The following is a 7,046-nucleotide window of genomic DNA, read 5'->3' as shown; positions in this document are numbered from 1 at the left end:
AGGGCTGGGGGAGTGGGTGGGGCCATCAGGGGTCCCCCCCATGGTCCCCTCTCCCCTCCTCCAGCCTCCCTGCCCCCTTACTGACCAGCACCAGAGCCTGGTGCTGAAACACATGGCCTGGCTGGCCACGTCTTTCAGCACCAGGGCAAGGGGCCAACCATAGAGACGCTTTGGCAGCCACAGCATCTCTAGGGCGGACCCAGCCTCTGGTTGCCTCAGGGCATGGTCTGGGACTGTGCCCTGCGCCGCTTTTTTTAACTTCGATTTTTTTTAGACCCCTGGATATCCCGTGGTCTAATTTTCTCCCAAAGCTACAAACTTACAGTGCAGGGAACATTTTTTCGTTCCTGCACATGCCTGTTGCCCTGCCTCAAAGGGGTTTGAGGTGGGGCAAGAGACATGTGCGCACTCGTCTGGACGCACCCACAGGGGCTGAGTAACATGGGAGGATGACTTCCCTCATGTTGCTTGAGATGCATCAGTGGATGCACACCAGAGTTTGGCTTGTTTTTCCAGCCACAGCATTGCATTGGTGGCTCATATTCATCTAGTGGTCAATCAAGACCCCCAAGGCCTTTTCAGTTATGGTGCTATAAGTTCACCCTATTTGATATTTGCCACCTAGGAAGTTCCCCAACCCTCAACAGACTTCTCCCATTTTCAACCTTTGTATGGTAAACAACCTTAGAGTATATTAAACCATAGTTTTTGAACCCATGGTACACGTACCGCTGGGGGTATGCAAGACACAGGCAGGGGGTATGTGGGCACTAAAAAAACCAATAGCAAGGGGGCACCACTGCTGCCCCACCTCCTCTGAGTTTGCATCCAGTGCTCACTCCCCACCTCTGCCCCTCTCCAACCCAGCCACAGGCTGCTGTAAGATGGGGAGGGTGGGCACACAGGTACCCGCACACTCCCTGCTAACCCAGGGCCTGAAACTCCAAAATAGAGTTAATTATGTTCTTTAACTTTGGGAAAGGCCAGATCTTGTAGGAGCATTCACCCATGAGAATCTCCACACCATGCAATAGACTCAGAAGCAAACTTACAATAAGAATTTCCAACTCTGGGTATATTAACCAATGAAGTGGCTTCTTCTCTTACTCTCCTCAATTGAAAGTAAGATGATATCCAAATAAAAGTGTCCGCTGAAGATTTGAGATGAGTTGAGGAGGTGGTTTATGAAATTTCCTAAGTGGAAAGGTGTCATGGGTCCCAGATAGATCATGCAAACCTCCTGAAACCATGGAGGGCTTGAGAGACCCTCAATGTCTCAGTCTGTTTTACAGTTGAAAAAAATCTCCAACCTAATTACTACGCATATGCACTCCAGGACAGTAACCACTATGGGTGTGTGAAATGGGCAGTATTTGATTCAAATTCAGATTTGGCCTGAATTGGGGAGAGGGATTTGATTCATTGATTTGCATCACTGTCCCTGATTCAATTCTCTGAATCTGAAGATTCAGTGCTGATTCAGGTGCCTTGGAGTGGAAAGTGCGGGGGGGGGACTGAGGCAATGCAGCCCAGAAAAGCCCAGTGCTGTTGCAGGCCCCCACCCATAGCCAGCCTGGGCTCTGGGAAGCAGCAGCAGGCAGTGTGCAGGCTGCAAACAGCTGCACCAGGCTCTGCAGCCCTGCCATCCACTCCATACCAGTGACAGCACAGAGCAGAGAGTGGGGATGGGGTCTGAGGCAGCATAACCCTCCCCCACTCTTTGTTCTTAGGTGTGCATGCAGTCACCAGTATGGGGCTGACCAGGGCTGCAGAACCCAATACCTGCAGCAGCTGCCCAGAGCCCAGGCTGGCTACAGGTGGGGAGCAGCTGCGGCACTGGGCTTTTCCTGGTGTTCAATGGCAGCGCTGGGGGGGGACAGGTTGGGGAGGGCTACAGTGTATATTGCGGAGGCAGCAGCCCCCCTCACATCACCACAGCCTGCCCTGAGCACCAGGAAGAACCCGGTGCCACTGCCAGCCCCAGCCTGCAGCAGCAACCTGCTCCCTCCCGTGCACAGTGAACTGGGCCCCAGGCAGGCCAGATTGTGGGGCAATACCACAACAAACTGCAGGAAAACAAATGTTAAAGAAAAATGAAGCCTAGAAAAAGTATGTCATCAAAACCAGTATCACAAGGCATTGAATACAAATACAGGGGCTGAATAAAGATATGCCTGTTCACAATTCTATGTGATATTTCCTCATTATTAAAACTTTTTGCTATCTCCATCCTGCCTGAACAATTCTTATGAATGGTTTCAGCACCTTAGAAGGATAGTACAGGATAGTGTACTCACCATATCACTACGGACACAGACAGAAGTCCCAATTTTTCACTGATCTGGTCACTTAAAACAGTTTATAGCCATGACCTAACACAAGTGCTTGGTTTCAGACAGCTTCAAAAATGGCTAATTGGCTGAAAAAATGAACCCTAATTGAAGGAGGGGTCAGATTAAGACATTTCAAAACAGAACATCTTCTGTAACTTCTGTCTACGCTGCCTGCCAGGTCAAGCTGTTTTCAGAATGGGCAGGAAGAAAGGAAGCAGAGGGAGTTCTTGAGGTTTTGAGGCCCTGATGAAGGGTGGGACATGTGTATTGGAGCCCACCCCCGATGTGGGGAGGGACTCCAAGCCACTCCACCCTCAGAGCTGGCTGGACACCCCTTAGAATAAGCTCCCTCTGCTCCCTTCCCTCCTTCCCATTCTGAAACAGGGACGGGTTAGGCCAGAGGAGGGGCTGCAGCTAGGGGAAAGTAGCTGCAGGCTCATACCCAGCAGCTAGATACCCCTCCTGCAGGAGCCAACAGTGAACTTCTGTTTGATCTAGGAGATCATTGTAACTCAGAACACTTCTGGCAAGACATTCTTTTACAGTGGGGAGCTGCACTTCTGTCTGCACCCCATGTGAAGGAGGTATTCGAGTTATGACCTTCTCTAATATCTGCTACTTTTGCATGATATCAGACACTTTTGTCTCCATCTCCTGTCTCCATCACTCTGCAGGGTCACCACCTCCTGCACTGTAACTAAACGTTGAGCAGTGGGACTCTGATGGTCACACTATCTAGCCCAGGGGCAGGCAATTATTTTGGGTGGAGGGCTGCTTACCCAGTTTTGGCAAGCTGTCAAGGGCTACATGGGTAGCCATGCCCCTTTACAGGTGTCCTGCCCCCTGGTGACCATCTTGGAAACAATGTCTTGGGACCAAAGTCCCAGGGCCAGCACCAGTGGGGCCCAAAGTGGGATGCAGGCTGGCAGGGGTCTGTGGAGCTGGGCTGAGCTGCACTAGAAGGGAGAGGTGGGAGTTGGCTCAGATCCATAGAGCACCTGCCAGACAGGACCCTGTTCTTCTGCTGCCCTGCTCTGGGCCCCACCAGCACTGGACCCAGGACACCAGTTAGGGGCCCCGCAGGCCAGATATAATGGCCTCGAGGCCAGATCCAGCCCACAGGCCATATTTTGCCCACCCCTGCTCTAGTCAAACTGCCAATTATCCCATTGTCAGAGATGATGGATAATCTTTAGTCTTTAGTGTTCTAGAAAAAAAATCTCATTCTTCCATGTTGGTGGGTTTTTGGCTGTAGTCGTGTTGGTCTAAGCACATAGGCAGGCAAGGTTCAGACATTTCATACACATTAGGGCTGGAAGGGTCCTTGGAAGATCATTGAGTCCAGCCTCCTGCCCCAAGGGCAGGAAGTCAGCTGGGGTCGCAGGATCCCAGCAAGATAAATGATAAATGTCCAATTGGCTCTTAAAGGAATCTAGAATTGGTGCTTGCACCACCTCCGGCGGCAGTCTGTTCCAGGTCAAGGGGGCTTGGACTATAAAGAAGTTCTTCCTTACGTCCAACCTGAAATGGACTTGGAGAAGTTTGTGACCATTTGACCTTGTCATCCCATGGGGCACTCTGGTGAACAGGTTTTTCCCCAGATCCTCATGTACACCCCTTATATACTTATAGGGAGCCATCAGGTCCACCCTAAGCCTACGCTTTGCTAGGATGAAGAGTCCTGTAGGTCTCAGCCTCTCATCATAAGGCCTGTTTTATCTCAAGCTTCTATGCATTCTTTTTAAATTGTGGAGCCCAGAATTGGATGCAGTACTCCAGCTGTGGCCTCACCAAGGCTGAGTACAGCAGGAGGATGACATCCTGGGATTTGCTAGAGAAGCATCTATGGATGCAAGCCAGAGTTTTTCTTGCTTTGCCAGCTTCAACATCACGCTGGTGGCTCATATTCATCTTGTGGTCAATCATAACCCCCAAGTCCCTGTCAGCCATGGTACTAGCAAACGTAACACTGCCAAGCCTATAAGCATGCTGTCGGTTTTTCTTCCCAAGGTGGAGTACCTTGCATTTTTCAGTGTTGAAGGCCATCAAATTTTCATTGGCCCATTTTCCGAGCCTATTAAAGTCAGCCTGAATCACCTTCCTGTCCTTGGGTGTGAATGCTTTTCCCCAAAGTTTGATGTCATCAGTGAACTTGGCCAGTCCGTTCCTGACACCAATGTCCACATCATTAATGAAGATATTGAAAAGGATAGGCCCAAGGATGGAGCCTAGCTTGGCCCCATTGGTCACGGCGCACCACAGTGATTGACTTCTGTCAGCTACCACTCTTTGGGTCTGGTCTTGAAGCCAGTTCCCCAGACAGTGGACTGTGATGTAACTGAGGCTGCAATTGGCCAGTTTTTCTATAAGACAATCATGGGATACCAGATTGAAAGCTTTTTAAAATTTGAGATATATGATGTCAATCTCTCTCCCTTGTCCAGGTGATATGTCACCTGATCATAGAAGGAGATGAGTTTGGTCAGGCAAGACCTACCCACAACAAACCCACACTGGCTATCCCTCAAGAAGTTACCTTCAGGCAGTTTGTAAATAATGGTCTCTTTGATGATTTTCTCCAAGATCTTCCTCAGGATGGAGGTCAGACTGATGGGTCTGTAGTTCCCAGGATCTACTTTCCTCTCTTTCTTGAAGATAGGCATCACATTGGCCATCTTCCAATCCTCCGGCACTTTGCCTGAGCACCACAAGCTCTCGAAGATCCGTGCCAGTGGCTGAGCTATGATGCTTGCTAGCTCCTTAAGTACCCTGTGGTGTAAGCTGTCTGGGCCAGCTGACTTGAAGGTGTCCAACCTCTCAAGGTGTTCCTTCACATGGTCAACATTGATATGAGGTAATAGTTTTCCCTCGCCCTGGCCATCCCACACTGTATTGGGCATGGCCATCCCTTGGAGCTGGTGAAAACCAACACAAATTACCCATTGAGCAGGTTGGCTTTTTCTGGGTGTCGGTTGTCAGTTGACCCATATGGTTTAGCAAGGGTCCAATGCTACCCTTGCTTTTCCTCTGGCTCCCCAAATATCTAAAAAAGGACTTTTTATTGTCCTTGATACATGTAGTCAGTTGGAGTTCAGTTGCAGCCTTGACTTTCCTGGTTCGCTCCCTACTGGTCTGGACCAGTGCAGAGTACTCCTCCTTTGGGGTGGATCCAGCCTTCTATCCTTTATAAGACTTTCTTTTCAGAAGAAGGAGATCCATTAGTTCCCTGCAGAGCCAAGGTGGCTGTTGTGCCTTTTTGCTGCCTTTCCTCCGCGATGGGATAGACAATGCTTGTGCATCCAGGATCACTTCCTAGAGAAGCAACCACTCTTCCTGAACTCCACTCCCCTTTGAGTCATGGTCCCTTAGGGCCATGCCAAAAATCCCCTGAGCTTCTCAAAATCAGCTTTCCTGAAGTTGAGGACTTCTGCTTTGCTGACTGACTTGCCTGCATTTTGGTGGATGGTGAAGGTGATCAGCTCATGGTCGCTGTTTCCCAGCTTCCTTCTGAGATGGAACCAGATGACAACTCATTAGATGGAAAACAGAAAGCCCGAAGCAGAGACTGCAGTGAATTCTGGGATCAGAGAAGCAGGGGAGCACTGCATGATGGGGAATCTGTGCTCCCAATGCTAATCAACCCACATTTACACACACCCAGATCAGCATTTATCAACAGCTCATGGTCGCTGTTTCCCAGCTTCCTTCTGAGATGGAACCAGATGACAACTCATTAGATGGAAAACAGAAAGCCCGAAGCAGAGACTGCAGTGAATTCTGGGATCAGAGAAGCAGGGGAGCACTGCATGATGGGGAATCTGTGCTCCCAATGCTAATCAACCCACATTTACACACACCCAGATCAGCATTTATCAAACCAGTTCTAATCTAGATTTACAAAGGACTTCCCTCCCACTTCCCCCCCGCTCCCCCTAACACACACACACACACACACACACACACACACACACCCCTCTAAGTTTAATAGGCATCTCGGGCCGTACATTCCCCGGTCCCACTATGGGAGGCCTATTTAAACTTGATTGGCTAAAATTCGGTTGCCAGGTTAGGGAATGCTGAGGCAAGAGACTGAGTCAGAGGGAGTATGGGCAACATTTGAACAATGGTTAAGGGTTCATCACAGCATCCAGCCCATTGGAGACCTGACCACAAGTGTTGTCATACTTTTCCTGGGACGACTGGTGGAAGTCCTCCTGCCCAAAGGTTATGAACACTCCAATAATTGCCTTAAGTCTGTTAAAAGACTATAGGAAGATCTGGAAAAGTCATACTAAGCTGAGGCTTGTTCACAACAAGTAAAAATCCAAAACCCTGATGCTGCAAGCTATCTATTGTTTCTGAAGAAACCAGGAGATATCCCATCAGTATATCTGCTATCCATAGGAATTTCAAGCTGGCTCCTAAGTGTCTGGTTACTCCTTAAACTTATTTTTTCCTGATTCTCAATCAGTTTCTTGAGATGTTCCAAACCAGATAACCCCTTGTCAATAAAAAAGACAATGATTTACACTATTGAAAATGCTTAGAAGAAGCTGAACTGAGAGTATAAAAATCTGTAAAAAGCAGCAGTGCGTGTGCTTCAAGAGAAGTCTCTCTCACACCACCCGCTTTCTTCTCAGGACACTGGAAGAAACAGATCATCTCCCTTCAAGGATTGTGCTAAGACCTTTATCTGTCAGCTTTGAGACCCAA

Source organism: Alligator sinensis, unplaced genomic scaffold (assembly GCF_000455745.1).
Source record: "Alligator sinensis unplaced genomic scaffold, ASM45574v1 scaffold634_1, whole genome shotgun sequence".
Taxonomy (NCBI): Eukaryota; Metazoa; Chordata; order Crocodylia; family Alligatoridae; genus Alligator; species Alligator sinensis.
Note: the sequence above shows the minus strand (reverse complement) of the source record.